This window comes from Peromyscus eremicus, chromosome 22 (assembly GCF_949786415.1).
Source record: "Peromyscus eremicus chromosome 22, PerEre_H2_v1, whole genome shotgun sequence".
NCBI lineage: Eukaryota > Metazoa > Chordata > Mammalia > Rodentia > Cricetidae > Peromyscus > Peromyscus eremicus.
The window spans coordinates 30,298,747-30,316,117 of NC_081437.1; positions in this window are offsets into that span (position 1 = coordinate 30,298,747).

Below are 17,371 nucleotides of genomic sequence, written 5' to 3' on the forward strand. Positions count from 1 at the left end.
ACCTATTCTCCAAGAGGGTGTCTAGAGAAGGAAGGTGAAGCCTCTGGAGAAAGGCCAGCGAATCACACAGCTAGATGAGATAAAGGGGAGGCTACCTCTCCTGTCTCACGGATGGCTCGTGCTGGCAGAGGTTCTAACCAACTACTGTGTGCACAGCAATGCATTAATACCAAGTGCACGTGCACTCACAGACCCTACTACTCACAAGGCCTTCTAACCAAACCATTATAGAAATCAAAACATGATCAGTTATTTGATGGAAATCCTCAGATAAGTGACCACAGGTGAGGTGGATTGGGCAGAGCCTGTGCATTGGAATTGTATATTAGGACTTCACATTTGAGGAAGGCATTGAACTAAACAACACGGCTAAAAGAACAAAAGGAGCAGAGTTCAAAAACAAGAAGAGGAAAAGATGAATTACAGAGTAAGGATTTGGAGTAAACTCTAAGGAAATAAGGCTCCAAAGGCAGGTGTCCAGATTTTTATTCCACTCGGCATCTTTCTTTAAATGACTAAAGCAGCCTACATCTTTCTCAATAGTGTTTGAGACAATGTTTCAAAAAATATCACACTTTATCCTGTTCCCAGTGTCTATCATTGAGTATCACATGTGAGCTTTCATGTACAAACGGTAGGTGGTCAGTGTGTGGTGTATATATGAGGAGATCCTGGGTGTGTATACATGGCATGTGATAGCATAGGCATTCTGTGGGCATATATACAATGTATCAGGGGATTTCAACTAACATGAGCAAAAACATATTAAAGTCTTCCATTGTCTCCCACACTTACAAAGTATACTTTATAGGATAGCACAAAATGTGGGAGAAGGACACCCCAACTTCCACACATGCTTTATGAGAAAAACATCCTTCATTATGAAAAGACCATTGGGAAGCAATCAGCTTCATAATGATATATTCTGACATCTTTTTGCCACCTTAACCGTAGCATGTGTGATTTTGCATATCTACTGAGCGTCCAGTGGAAGGAGCCAAGAGATTTGGCCCAGTTATTTTCTTTGAAAGCTGTGGCTGATCTCACTAAAATGAACAGTTCAGGCACTGACAACAAAATGACAGTTTTAAGCTGTGCTTTTGGACCCAACAGTAGCCCACATGGTCCCAGCTCCCAGAGAATTTGCTGATGAGTAGAGCCTACAAAGAAGCTCTGGTGACATCCAGAAGAAAAGGAGACGCATAAAATAGATACAAGCTACATCCAACAGAAATGCACACAAGGATGCTGGCTGGAGACTTCGGGTTAGTGAGATCATATTTGCAACTGTGGCTGCACATTAAATATGACTGCAGAGTGGACAGAAAGGAAAAGAGATCTATCCAGGATGAGGAACGGTATGAGCCGAGAGATGCTGAAGTTAACAGTGGATGTGGAAAATCACGTGTGACTCCGGGATAGTTAGGTCACAGGTACAGCAGTGGAAGGTGGCTGGGGCAGCAGCTGAGACAAGAGTGAAAGTGGCAAGCTTGGTTTGTAGAAGGAGTTGTCCAAAGGAGAAATGATTGGGTCTCAGCTAAAGAGATGCACCTGAGTGTGAGCTAAAAGGAATGGGATTATGACATGTCAGCCAGCCAGCCTTATTTCAGGTCCTTTAAATGTCTCCTCCTATTATTCCTGAAGCTTTTGCAAAGCTTCATCTGAGCTTTTAATATCAGCTGTGCATTTGGAAAGCAAAGAGATGTGCCTTGGCTCTAGAGGACCTTCTGTTAGAAAGTGACAGAAATCTAATTGACCAGGTAGGTAACTGGGAACCTCTGAGATTGGGCTGAAGGATTTGATTGGGGCTGAGAGTTCAATAGAGCTGCTGAAATCTGTTTCTCTTCCCTGCCTTGGGTTTCAGCGTCTTTTTTTTTTCTTTTTGTCACTTTATATTTATACGCTTTCTTATTTAATTTATGTCATCCAGCAATGTGTTCCTTTGTGTTGCCAAGGATGAGGCTACTGCAAGCTTCGCTCTTTCATAACTTTTTGTGTGTATGACTTCTGATTAAGAGTCCATTTCTATTCCAGGAAGATTAAAATCAACCACCACGGCCAACCCAAAGTCCTTCACTTGAGTGACGTGTTTATCCTTGAACCAACTGCCATTGCCAAGGGGGGGTATATCTACTGGCACACGGAAGGGGTGGGGCGAAAGAGCAGAGCAGACCACACAATGGACCAAGAGTGGTTCCCCACATGAGAAAGCAACAGTGATTTTCCAGACAAAAGGAGAAGGAACCTGAGTCACTACAAAGAAAAGATTTTTTTTTTACAAAGTCTCTTGTTCTTTTCAATACACAGTCCAGAGTCCCAGGGAGGAGGCAATACTCCACAGAGGCCAGAAAGATTTGTAGCATTGTGGAAATAGTTGGGAGACACTAGAAGATGAAAGGTGAGAGATAAGGAAGTATATAACTTCAATAAATGCCTCAGACTCTTTTCCTAGACACCAATGCCCAAATCAAAATACTACAGTCAAACAACTGACGGCAGTTGAAACAGAAAATACTTGGGAAGGGGGAACGTTTTTGGAAAGACATGCAAACTCAAACTAGAGGAAGTAAAGGCATCATCCTTGACTATGCAGATTCTATATTATGTAACTATAGAAGATGCCATCCATGCATACTAATCTCTTCCAGGAGGTCTCAAAGAACAAAACATCTTTCTCATGCCAAGTTTTCAGAAGCAGCAGAAGAAAACGCGAGACCTGCCCCAGCATCTTCTAACTTGGAAGGTAAAGGACAGTGACAGAGCCAGACAAGCACTGTCCCAGCCACTGATCTTTGGAGGCAGACAGACTTAAGTTTCTGGGAGCTACAAAGATAAATTTGAAATAGACACTCCAAGCAGATTTCCAGTCTCCCCTACTGTTCACTTAGCTGAAGGAAGAAGAGTACAGACAACCAGAACAAACTGAAAATTTGCAGAAAGTTATCCATACGTTTTAAGTTCATATTATTTGTATTAAGCTGTGGTGCCAGAGATTGAACAGGACCTCCTTGCGCATTCTGCTCACAGGCTCCACCCTCCAGGTATATATCAACTTCAACAGCAGGAATTTGAAAGCATTAGTAGCTAAAGCACAGTAGATTTCACTCCCAACATGAAGATAGACCAGCTAGCTAACGGGTTCAAACAGAGAAGCCAGAAAAGGGCTCAAAGGTTGGTGTAAATTAATTTGTGAGTAATGTAACTGCACAAAAAGAAAATGGTAGACATTTAAATAATTTATTTAATTTAAACAAAGCAATGCTGAGAACAAATTTATAGCTGTAAAGAGTGACATTAGGCTCTTTTTCCTGCTGCCTTCTAATTGGTGGGCTGTGTCAAGATGAATCTGAATATCTCCTTCTCAGTTACTGTCAGAAACTCATTGAAATGGATGGTGAACACAAGCTTTGAACTTCCTACGAGAAGTGCAGAGTCATTGACGTGGCTGCTGATGCTCTGGGTGAAGACCAGAAAGGTTATGTAGTATGAGTCAGTAGAGAGAAAGACAAACAAAGGTTTTCCCACGAAGCAAGGTGTCTTAAGTGAGTGGCACTCTTCTCATAGACCCCAGAGAACTGGAAGAAGGAAGTACAAGTCTGTTCTGGGTGCACTGTGTGTACCAATCTGAGAGTTATCAATCTGGCTACTGGGGGCACGTGGGGGGTGGGGGGGAGTGTCTTCCTGGACAGACAGATCCTATTGTTTCTCCAGAGTGGTGGCCCCAAAGAGCTGGTTGACTCCACAAACTTCTTAATCTCTCTGAGGAAGATGATATCCACCAACTGTTTTCAGAAAGCTCTTAAACAAGAGAGGTAAAAGCACCCCAGACTCAGTGCCTTGATACTCCACGTGTCCTGCAACACAAAAGCTAATGCACTACTCTGAAGAAGCAATTAACCATGGAAAAGAAGGAAGAGGTTGCAGAATATGCTAAAATTTTGGCCAAGAGCATACAGGAATCTAAAGAAAAACATCAGGAACAAATTACCAGGAGATGAGGGCTGTCCCCACTGAGAGCTTTTACATCTAAGTTTAGTAAAAAGGGGGGATGGGGCAAGAGTCTTAAAGAGTAACAAACAAATAATAAGAAAATGTTTACATTAAATCAGAAAAATGTTTCAATTAGCAATCTATTGTTATACTTTGAGGAAGCAGGAGAAGAACAAACTACATCCAAAGGCCACGGAAGGAAGGAAATAGAAAAGATTAAACATGAATAAAAATAGAAAATGAAAAAGCTACAGAAAATCCATGAAATTAAAATTGTTCTTCAGGGATTCTTGAGATGGCTCAGTTGGTGAAGAGCTTGCCTTCTAGGCCTGCAGACCTGAGTACTATTCAAAATCCATACAAGAAAGCTGTTGTGGTATCAGCATGTGTAATCCAAGCACTGGGGCTGTGGAGACAGGTGGGTACTTGGGATTTACTAGCCAGCTGGCCTAGCCTATCCCCGAGAAGCCAATGAGAGACTCTGCCACAAAGAACAAGGTGGGCAGTGATTGAAGAATGACAGCTCAGGTTTCCTCTGGCCTCTGCATGCACGTGAGTACGTAAAAGAAACTGCACACACAGGGGCATGCACATACATGTGAAAATGATTTAGTTATTCTTTATAAAGATCAATTCTGTTGACAATATAAAATTAGTAGGTGGTCTATATATAAAATAGAACCTAAATAAGTAAATTCAAAATGAAGAGAAGCAAATATACAATAATGGTTCCTGACATTCACCTCAACAGCTAGTTAAGGGTTTGCATCATTTCTAGTATAAATCATATTTTTGTTTGTGGTGACTCCCTGGTCCCTGCCTTGGAAAAGAAAATGCTTTCTGTTTACTGAAGGACACAGTTCCAAGCATAAACCATGGGTAGGCTTTCTGAGACTTACAAGAAGTAACTCATGAACCATGAGCAAAGATGGAGTCACTAGGGGAGCCTCTGGAAGCTCCTATTCTATTTCCCAAAGTATCATGGCTACTGCTTTCCTTTCCTTTGGTGGGAATATCCCAAGCACAGAGTCAATAAGACGAACCTGGAATATCCCCATGCTGTTTTCTTTATGATTGTGGTCCTTAATGTGATTGGGGAATGCCACAAAGGCTTAGAATGTGTTTCTAGGGTGAAAGGACTTCAAAGTACACATAAAGTAAAAGGTATCCATGCTGAGGAATGGTATGAACAGAGAAATACAATGAATAAGGAGGATCACAGTAGACCCAGGTAGTCAGGTCACAGGTGCAGCAGTAGACAAAGACTAGGGCAGACAAGAATGAAGCAATCTGGGTCTCTCTAGAAGGAGTTGTCCATAGGAGGAATGACCAGGTCTTGGCTGAAGAGATGCATCTGATTATAGGCTAAATGGAATGGGATTATGACATGGTAGCCAGCCGGCCTTATTAGATGTTGTCCTTGGAAATTTTCCTACTGTTACTCCTGAACCTTTTGCAAAGCTTCATTTAAGTTTTTCATGTGGGTTGTGCACTTGGGAAGAAAAAAAGAATGCACTAGTTCTGAATCTTCTGTAAGCAAGTGACAGAAATCTAATTGGCCAGGTAACTGGGAACCCCTGAGATTAGACTGAAAGATTTGATTGGTCCAGAGAATTCAATAGAGCTGCTGAAATCTGTTTCTCTTCCCAGGCCCTGGGTTTCTATCTTGCCTTTTCTTTTTGTCATTGTATATTTATGTATGTGCATACTGCAATTGTGTGGGTTTTTTCATTACTCTTAGGACTGAATAGCATGGGTTGAACTGGCACTAGATAGGAAATTTCAAAAAGTGGATTTTTAAAAATTGTTTTTTACTATCTTTACAGTTGTGTGTGCGTGTGGGTGTGCGTGTGGGTGTGGCTGCATGCACATGAGTACAGAAGCCCATGGAGGCCAGAAGCATAGGATTTCCCTGGAGCTAGAGTTCCAAGCAGCTCTGTGTGGTCTGCCATGGGTGCTGAGAACTGAACTTTGGTCCTCTGCAAAAGTAATAACCTGTACCCATTGAACATCTCAACCGCCCCCAGAAAAGTTTTCACCCTTCATTTCAAGAGGCATTAATTCATATTTCCAAGGTGTAAGGGAGTGAACTGTGCCTGTAGAAAAATAAACTTCATTTTCCATGCATTATCGTACAACTCCCAAATAAAGGAGTGCCAACACGAACAAGATCATTTCCAAGGGTAGTCAGTTGCTCTGCTTTCTGTAAAATCCTGTTTCCTTAAATGACACAGAAGCCCTGGGGGATGGTTCTTCAGGGTACTTGGATACACTTCTAATCTGAGTTTTAGTTAATACTGTCCGTATGACTAAACAAAACAAAACTAAAGGAAAATTGAATGAATCAGGGCACTGCTAAACACCAGGCATTTCGGACATTCTCCGCACCTCAACTTGACCAGGATTATACAAATATCTCAGTAAGGTTTGGTCCTAGGAATATACACCTTATCTTCCAACACACATGGCTGATTATGTCTTGATTTAGATTTTTTTCTAAATTAAGTGGCAGTTGCTAAAGTAGTAGGGCTATGGAGCTCACCTGAACACAGCAAGCCTCAGAAAATATGTTAGAAAATGTTTTGAAAGTCCCAGCAGTAACACTGTTCTGATAAGAATGCCTCAGATACGAACTCCCAGCCATAACTTCCCAAGGGACTACCTCTTTATAATAACAGGAAGGTGGTGTGTAACGTGACCTGATTCAACACCATAGTTTTCAGCAGTGAATCTGGGCTTTTATTGAATTATTGGAGAAGATATGGTGGCCTGTGAAAGGATATTTTGAGAAAATCCATGGAAGGTGGACCGCTGACTTAACAAAGCCCAAAGCAATGCCCATGTTATGATCTCAGACCAGTTAAGTTCTCTAGCACACAGTCACAGCCCTAAGTAACCTTCTCCAGAATGTCTGGGACATATCCAGCTGTAGGATCTAGGAGGTAAACAAGCTGCCTGGACCATGATTTGAACACACATTGATGGATTGTGAGTGGCATGTTTTCACAAATGACCGTGCTTCTTCTTTTAACTATGGATCTGCTCTCTATCATCTTGTATCTTAAAGATATTATTTCCTGAGTGTCTAGAGGCTTTATTTTGAACAGCCTTACCTTTTCCTCTATCTTGGGGTGCATTTCCTACATTTTCCTCTAGCACTTTGCAGTTTCAGGTTTTAAGTTGGGGTCCATTATCCATTTGGAGCTGATTTTTTTTGGATGGTGAAAGAGAGGGATCTATTTTCATTCTTCTACATGTGGATATCCAATTTTTACAGCACTATTTGCTGGAGAGACTTTTTTATTCAGTGTGTGTGTGTGTGTGTGTGTGTGTGTGTGTGTGTGTGTGTGTGTGTTTTACTTCTTTACCAAAAATCAAGTAGCTTTAGTTGTATGGGTTGATATCTGGGTTTCCATTCTGTCTGTTAATCTATGTGTCTGCTTCTGTGTAGTATTCTTATTGCTTAGGGTGGTTTGGGCTATGTGGAGTTTTTTGTGTTTCTGTAAAAATTCTGGTTTTTTTTTTCTATTTCTGTGAAGAATGGAGTTGGAATTTCGATTGGGATTTCATTAAATCTATAGAATCATTGTGGTAGAATAGTCATTTTCACAATATTAGTCTTGCCTATCCATGAGCTTGCGAGGGGATGTCTTTCTAGCTTTTAGAGCTCTTCCTCTATTCCTGTCTCCTGTGTTTTAGAGTTCAGGTCTTCTACTTCTTTGTTTGGGTTTATTTCAAGGTATTTTAGGCTATTGTGAATGAGAATGTTTCTCTGATCTCTTTCTTAGTATGCTTGTCATTGGTATATAGGGAAGCTATAGAATTTTGCATGTTGGTTTTGTACCCTGCCACTTTATTGAAACAATGGAAGCTATAGCCATGCTTATTTGTTGTCTACTGAAACTAGATGATAAAATCCCATGGCCAAAGATATCACACACTTTTTAGTGTGATACATAAGGAAATCAAGCCAGGACTGATCTGGAAGCTTCCTCCCTGCTGGCTAAGTTTCACAGTGCAGGTAGATGTCGTGCAGGATGCTGGAGATAAGGCATTAATAATCTTACCTAAGTATGAACTCTATGAACTGCAATGCTAACCTTCTAGGCAAGATGTGCCAACTGGTGAAATAGCAGCATTACTGTGATGTGGTAATCAATCATTCTCAGAACAGATTTGGAACATACTCTAAAGGAGGGAATACATGCTTTGTACTATAAATCCAATAAAATTAAAACATGACAAGATCATAGAATCTAAGGGAAATTTCAGAACTACTGTTTACTTAATGGATGTGGCATTAAACTTCATTATAAATATTTGTGTTTTTTACCTAAAGACAAGTGCAACTCCCATCTGTTTTTGTTTTTGTTTTTGTTTTTGTTTTGACAGGATTTCTCTGTGTAACAGCCCTGGCTGTCCTGGAACTCACTTTGTAGACCAGTCTGGCCTTGAACTCACAGAGGTCCACCTGCCTCTGCCTCCCAAGTGTTGGGATTAAAAGTATGTGCCACCATATCTGGCTGCAACTCTGACCTTTAATCAGAGATGCATCTCTTTACAGTAACAGCAGTGAATGCAGAGACTAACTGACTGCTCAAGGTACTTAGAATAAGTGATGACTGAGTGCTAAGCTCTAAATGGGGACATTTATACTACCCCCTCTAAGGCTCACAGACATTGTCAAAGAGGGAATGGAAAGAATAAGAGCCAGAAGACACATAGAGCAGCAATGAAATGCTATCTTCCGGACCAGACACATTCATTGCAAGGATGGTCTCACAGCAGTTGAAACTGCCTACACAGAACCTGCACAATATTGGGCCTGTCGATATCCAATTATGGATCAGGAATGGGCTCATTGAACCCTACCCTCCTATACTGATGTACTAGCTATTAATAGATTACGGGGAATGGACAGTAAGTATCTTCAGTTGTGTATCTAATAATGAGGCCACCAGGCTTCAAAGGATATTTCAAAGCCTGTTGCCACCCATGCAATTGTAGTTAAAATCGGTGGGTCACAAAGCAAAAGGACATTAGTGTGGGAGAGGAAAGTATAAGGCAAAACAGAGGGAAAGGACTGTGGTGGGAGGGAGATAAGAGAAGGTAGAGGTAAGAGTAAATGTAATGCTCTACATACATATGTGGACTTGCCAAAGAAATTTAATCAACAGAAAAATAGATACTTTTAAAGCTACCATTGAGTAGCTCCTGGACTCAATTGATCTGTAGCATCTGAAGCAAGTTTCTATTTGTTCTGATTTATATCCCTCTGCTGCTCCCATGTGAAGAATGACATTTATATGAAAGTGCTGTTCTTACTGATGCAAATTTATGAGTGCATTAGGCAGTTCCTCTTTGAAAATCCTTGAAATCTACAAAACGGGACATCTCGGGCTCTGGATCTGAAGCCCAAATATCCTTTCCCTCATGGTATGGATTTAATTCTATCCTTAAATCTGGAGGGAAAAAAATCTAAAACTGGTCTTTTCAATAAATACATTCTTTCTCCTAGTTTCTAAATTCAGTCAAACTTAAAGAGATACCTTATAACTATACATGTTTTGGGCTAACCACTCCCAGAAGTTCATTCCATTTCCATACAGGACCCTTTGACGTCTTCATTTCAAGTTATATGGGTATAACCACACCTAGAGATTGCAAGGAAACAGGCTTGTTAATGGTCTTCATTTTCAACCTAAAGCCTAATTAACATTCATAACCAACATGTATTTAATCTCTTAATGATGGTAATCAGGAACATGCCTATCACTCTATCTTTCAAAAATGTTGCTTGTTTAATATGATTTAAAATTATTTCTTTCTAGATAATTAGAAAGAACTGCTTTGAGTAACTGCAAGATCTTCCACTGCTTCCCTTGATCATTATAAAAATGCTCTAGGAGTGTCATCCAATCATCAACATCGGCATCCTCAGCAGCAGCAGCAGCAGTACCAGCAGCATCATAAGCATTAGCATCATCAGCATCAGCATCATCAGCATCAGCACCATCTGATCTTATAAACTTAAAATCTCAAATCTATTCCTAGGAATCAGAATCTGTATCTTAATAAGATGTCTAGGTGATTTGTATGCATGTGGAAACTCTGCAAGCATTTCTTTGAAGCACAATGTTCTGTTCAGAAAACCACAAATGTAAAACTTCAGAACAATGAAAGAAAATATAAAAGGCATTAGTTTTGAATTGAGGAAAAATCTAGGGTCAAATTTTGGCTACAGGTCTTAGAATGAGTTACTTAGCACCTTTAATATATGTTAAAATTAATCAATTTCTGGAAGATACCAAGCGCTCAATTCGTTATTCCCACCTCAACTCAGGGAAACTGCGTCAATGAGGTCTTGGTTAACATGGTATATCTAATATTTAATGAGTAATTAACTAACAAATTATAGTTAACAGAGAAGAAAGTATTTAGTGTGTTAAGATAATGAGATTATAGAGTTAATTTGTCTTGGCAACATAAAATTGGTATGAAAAGTGAAGATCAACCCCCAAAAGGTAATGCAAGTATCATTTACTCACATATGAGAAAGTGTTAGAGGTTCCTAAGTATACCAATATTGGAGGTGAGAAAGAAGGCAATTCATGGAATACATGACACAAATGCTAGGTAAAACAACCACTCATAGATATATAAGAAAGAGACTATTGGGGCTGGAGAGATGGCTCAGTGGTTAAGAGCACCAGCTGCTCTTCCAGAGGACCCAGGTTCAATTCCCAGCACCCACATGGCAGCTCACAACTGTCTGTAACTCCAGTTCCAGGGGACCCAACACCCATGGCAAAACACCAATGTACATAAAGTAAAGTTAAATAAAAAATATTTTAAAATAAAAGAAAGAGACTACTGATTTAATGAAATTAGGGTTCTAAGATGCAGGGTGGGGCATGAGATGTTAAAGGTGGCAACACTTGGCAAAGGGCTCTATGGAAGCAGTAAGCTCAGGAAAGAACCCATTGGTTTAAACGCAGAAATGGTGGGACGATGTCTAAGAAAACAACAGAGCTCCTGAACACGTCATCCAATATCAGAAATGTCCTGCCTACAAAGATAAAAATGAAGAAAGCAAGACTCGCTCAAACATCAGATCCAGAGGCCAAAAGAAATAAACACTACAGACCTCCCCTAAGAGAGCAGAGTTGGGATCTCATCAAGGAAGACTCTCCTTTGCCAAAAGCCTCCCAGGTGGATTGCAGTATTGTCGGCTCAGTGACTGATGGGTAACCTCATTCTCGCTCCAGCACAGCAGCATTGATAACAGCGACTGCCCTATCCCACTGTCACACTGCACAGGAATCTTTGGATTGAAACAAACAATCTTCAGGCCTGGTGAAGAAACTGACATCCACGTGTGATGTTTCAGATGGTACCCTGGAGATAAAGGAATCAGAACATGTGCCAGCAGACAAGTCTCATTTGAGCGGAAAGAAAGTGAAGCAACCGTTTGGTTACCAGAAAGGGACACTTTGTCAGCACTCCACTTCGGCCAATATGTGATTGTTTTTCCCTGAGAAGTGCATGGGGTATTGCATCTACCTTCTTGAACTGGGGGACTCATCTGATCAGATCTGACAGAAGGAAAGAAATAACAAATGCCACTTTGGGTGGAGGCTGGCCTGGAACAATGAAAAGCTGAGGTGAAATTATCTCGTCTTTCTTCATTTATTTAGAGCCACAAAGACCAAAGAAGGGAAATCAGATCGCCTGGGTTCTTGAGATGGGTAGTGGACCCTCTTACTTGTGTTGAACACGCCATATAAAAATTAAAATGCACCTTTTTGTATTGAAGCCTCATATTAATGACTAATTTGCTACTATGGCTTAGTTTAAAACTGTTTCAATAAACATGATGATCATGCCTCGGGATTTTACAAAATATAATTATTCACCCTCCTGAGACTAAGCAGTCAAAATTCCTAGTGGGTTAAAACTGCTCTCTAATCTCCCTGCATTTGCTTTCAAGTTTCTCGTGGCTCCACCAATAACAGGGATTGTCACTATGAAGGATCACTCATCCTTCCCTGCTGCTTTTAGTTTAACAGATCCAATCTGTTGTGATCATTTTAAACCGGGAGATGCAACAAGATGAGTCATGACTTCGTAATTGGGAAATATAACCAGAATGTGCCAAATCCAAGAAAACTGGGCTGACAGAAACATAATTCTTTGGCGGCGGTGAAGCAAACACCAGTCCAATCAGAGTGGACAACAAAGAATACAGTATCTCTACTCCCTAGCAACACAGGGAACATAGGGGACAGACAAGAGGACTTCAGAGCAGGAGCAGGGCCTGATCTCAGAGTGAATGTCTGGCGCATTTGCAACAAAGGGAAGACTTTAAAAATAAAGGACCCAAAACAGCTCCTTTGGTCCATTGTTTACACAACCACTTAACACTAATTTATTACAAAGGCTGTTTTAGTGTGAGCACCAACTGATGGGAAAACATGATGTAAAGCTATAAAGATTTATTTTTCTGAAAACTGGAGCCATTTGCAACCAAAATAAAGAATTGTAGGCAGAGACCTTCCCATTTATTTATTCAAAACCGTGAATTTCTCTAGATCCAGTTTCCTTCCACTCTTAAAACTTACATAGCTTAGAAATTCTCAAAGTGATTTCATGAATCTAATGAAGGAGAAATGGGGGAAAATGGAATTGGCTCTATTCATTGTAAATGTTTTAGCAAAGGTCTGGACTTGCCCGACCCAGTTGCCATGTAGCTGGCAATAGTCCCACTGAAATTGTGGTGAGTCTATCCTCCAAGCCTGGGTTTCATGTCCACAGCTTGTGAGTAAGCTCAAGAGTGGAGTTCACTCCATCTACGTCAGTGGGTTAATAGAGACACAGGGCAGCTGCCAGCCTGTTCCCCATGGGTCTGTACCACATAGTGGCCCATCCCTTCTTAGTCTGGGACCTCATCCTACAAAAACAGATTGCTTAGTGCAACCACATGCTTGTCCGATGAAATCATACTTCTCTCTTCGGCAGGTTCTCAATACCCCCTAACAGATCAGACTCTCAAAGAGCACCTGCCAGGGGTCTGTCTCTCCTCTAGCTAATGCAGAAGGGCATCAGTTTCCTGCTCTGTAGAGCAACTGGAGAGAAAAGTTGCAATTAGACGTACATACAACTAGCAGTGACCATTGATCGTAAAACAAGGTAGCTCTCAGAATGAGCTGCTTTGTATAGTCCAGCAGCCTGCTGGTTCCAGGGATTTTGCCATAATTTCATAAGCATGCAGCCTATGCACATGTGAGTTTGTTCCCCATTCTCCTAGGTATTAAAACCTCACCTGTCATTCATTATCACAAGCCAGTGCCACCTCTTCCATGACGGTTTCCTTTAGCTACCTAGAGGGAGCTATCTGGTCATCCCTTTGAATTTTCTGTCTTGAATCCCTTATGCATACCTCTGCTTACCTTCACTAGCATGTGAGCTACTTTGGAGGATAAATTAGGAGGCTTAGGATCACATCATTTTCTTAGGATCATTTCATTAGGATCACATGTTATTACTCAGAGAACTCTTGATGGCTATTCACTGAATTTAGTAAGAAACTGGGCAAATGGTATTTTCTTTGGGAAGGCATAGAGAGATAGAAAGGATTCAGTCTCTTGGATGAAATAAAATCCCAAGTCAGAAGAGGTAAGATGAAGGTCATTCTGGTTGAAAGGGAGTCTCAAGGTTGGGGGGAGAGCGCTGTCACTGAGATGAAACATGAATGGAAAGCCTGTGTTCGATCAAGAAGAAGAGAACCTGGGATCTGAGCCTGGAGACTTCAGAAAAAATCCAAAGCAACAGAGACCAAGGGGACAATTAAGTGTTTGAGCCTTGAAGAATTAGAAGTCTAGAGAGATTCCGTGTTCTCCAAGGGCCTGTCTGAGTTGACAGTCTTCTTGACTCTGTGACAAAACAGAATTGGTTCTCTCAGCAAATTGTCAAGTTTTTGCTCATTGACAACTAGCGTGAAAGTCTACTCTTGAGGCAGCCAAGCTTAAGAGTTTCTGACATGGAATCCTAGAATGCCAAGTGTGGTCATTTCATGCGATATCATGCCATATCCTTTTCTGCAGGATATACCCCATCTGCCCCCCCCATCATAAAGGATCCTGATGACACCCAAGGTGGATTCATAGATCACCAACATGTTCTAATAGGTCACACTCATCTGCTTCACTGCCACACAATGTCTTCCCATTGGCTCTAGTCCTTCTTCCTAGACATTGTTTACTCCAGTAAATTAACCATCACTTATTTTAATTTTGTCTACTGTTGGTTTACAAGTGTCAATAGAGTTCCCGAATGTTCAAAGCTAAGTTTCATGTGCTGTATACTTATAACTTGGTTATAAATAAAGACAGTTTACCATGGCTATGTCAATATACAGTGCCAAAGAGGCTAAAAAAAATACATGAATGACAGTCAGATAGCTATATGTGTTAAGTATTTAAAAAAAAAAAAAAACCTTTCTTGTTCTTGCCCATGCCATCCTTTTCTTTGCCCTAGGTAGTCTTGCAATCTGAGTCATGTCATTCTGAGAAATGTCTCATCCACATTCTTCTCCAGTTGTTATTACTGTCATGAACACTGCCATCTGCTTATATGATGTGCTAATAACAAGTCACTCCTATGCTCATTGACTGACAAACTTCATGGGACTCCTGAAATATGAACCATATATAAAGCAATTCTGTTTGTCAAACCAGCGAGGGACCTGACATAGAAATCCTGGGTGACACTAAGTCAGTACCACTTGTGGTAGTTTGAATGAGAATGGCCCCCCATAAGCTCATATATTTGAATATTTGGTCCCCAATTTTTGGACTGTTAAGGAAGGATTAAGGAGCATGACCTTGTTGAAGGAGGTACATCACTGGGGCCAGGCTTTGAAGTTTTGAAAGACTCATATGATTCCCAGGGTTCTCTCTGCCTCATAGTTGTAGATTAAGATGAGGGTTCTCAGCTCTTCCATCTCTCCACCATCATGAACCCCAACCCTCTGCAACCAAAGGCAAAATGAAACACTTTCTTTTGGCAAGCCTTGGTCATGGTGTTTTAAACAGCAATAGAAAAGTATCTAAGACACTACTAAATGTGTTGAGAAATATTTAAAGCACATAAGTTGGATGGAGACTCAAAGAGTCTTGATCTGGCTCTGTTTCATGGAAACACTACCAAAGGCCACTGGCCACCAACTGCTCCAAGATGTCCTGCAATCATTGTAAGTCCCTGCTGCTGTTTCACTCACATTGGCTGTCTCTGGACCCCTGTCTTTCCAACCTTTCTCTCATGTCTTGCATTCTGACTTAAAGGCAGAAGGTGGCCCATGGTTTCAGAAGGGATGCCACTTTTAAGCAACTTGACTTTTCATTAACAACATATAACTTGGTGAGACAAGCTTGTAGTTGAAATCAGCCATTTCCATTTTGTTAGCTTAGGTCAATGGGATATTTACTAAGTACTTATAGTATTTTTTCAGACAATACATTTAGTCATAGACCTGGGCTCTCTATTCTAAGTTCATTAAAAAGCAATGATTGCCTATTTTATGCCTGACATGTTTTGAAAAATGAAATAAAAACATTATAATAATGTATGAACAACATAAGTGATTTAGCTCTTGCCTACTATGGACATTTCCTCATGCTTATAGCAATATAGTCTCATATGAGTTCTGTCACCATATTGTTCTTCTCTAACTCCAAACAGGATTGTGGTGGAGTGTCACGTGGATATCACACTGTTTCATTCTATGCCTATGGAGTTGGGCATATGATCCCAGTCAGAAACATTCTATGTTCATCATCTGGTAGAAGCCAGCTGCTAAAGTAGGCATGGGACCAAAGTAAGCCAAGCATAGTCCTCCTATAGGATATAGCATATTTACAGAAATAATTTTTATTATTTCATATATTTCATTATAAAAACATAAAGCTTTTATAATATATCTGAGGGTAATCCTTTTCTTTTGCTTATGAGTACATTTTTACTTTTAATCTTTCATACCACTCTAAGTTCTACCCTGTGTCTAAGATAGAATCCATCTGTTTATAACACTTTATAAAACTCTCTCAAATTGGCTCCATTATCCAAAATTGTTTCCCAGATCAGTGACAGAAACAATTAAAACAGGGTGTGTCGAAGAGTTAAAAAGAGAGAGAGATAATTAGAGGGTTATGTCCTAGGTTTCAGCATCAACGGAGTTTAACGTACAAAACATACGGGTTAAAATCAAGAGGAGGAGTCAGAAGGAGAGTCTGTGAGTGAGCTGTGTGTGTGACAGTCGAAAAGGGAGTCGAAAGAGGAAAGAGAAAGACAGGGTATACAGGATGAGCAGTGGGTCCCACTAAGCTTCGGAGGGTTGAGTGGGTTAAGAGGAACCCCGGAGTAATGGCCCTCAGGAGAGAGAGTCTTGTCTATTGGTAAGAATGTCTCTACTCTGTAGCCATATTGCGCTCAGTCTTGAGAGCATCCTGAGGAGGATATGGGATTAGTCAGGAGGTTGAAATGAATCCTGGGAGTTCCGTGCTAGGAATGGCAGCAAAGCTCAGGGGTTTGTTTTTTTTTTTTCCTTCTTTCTCTCTGTCTCTCTGTCTCTCTGTCTCTCTCTCTCTCTCTCTCTCTCTCTCTCTCTCTCTCTCTCTCTCTCTCTCTCTCTTTCTTTTTTAAAAGTGGATCTGAATTACAGTACATTTGCATGATTTGCCATAGTGATCCCCAGGAAGGTCCAGGAAGCTGCTGAAGAAAAAGCAGAGCTGAGGGGAAAGCTCAGTTGCAAATGTACCTCTTTTGAAAGCAAAATGACTCTAGTGTTATCTCCAGAATCCTTGTTTAACAAAAACAAATCCAGGTTTGGTAACACACTCTTGCAATCCCAATGCTGAGGAAGAAGAAACAGAGAGATCCCCAAGGACTGCTGGCCAGAAAATGTAGCCTATATGATGAGTTCCAAGTCTGTCTCAAGAAAAGTTTGATTGGTACCACACGAGGAATGACCTTGGAACTTGTATTCTAGCTTCTGCATGCACCTACATCCTTGCACATACATACTCATGCATTTGTGCACACACAAAAAGTGCTCCCCCTCACCCCCTGTCTCTCCCCAGCACACATACACAAACACACAAAGAAAACTCAAATGCTTAACTGGCTCAGTGATGGATCTGAAAACTGCAGCCAGCATTTCCAGCTCCTAGCCCATTGACCTTTCTATGGTACCGTCCTCCAGAGCAGATGTTCTTGTTTTCATATGATCTGCTTCTTGTCTGATCATGCTGTCCATCGTGTACTGAGGAGTTGAAGCTTCCTCTTCGGAAGGCTCAAAATTCTTCAGTTTTGTGCCTGCTCTGGG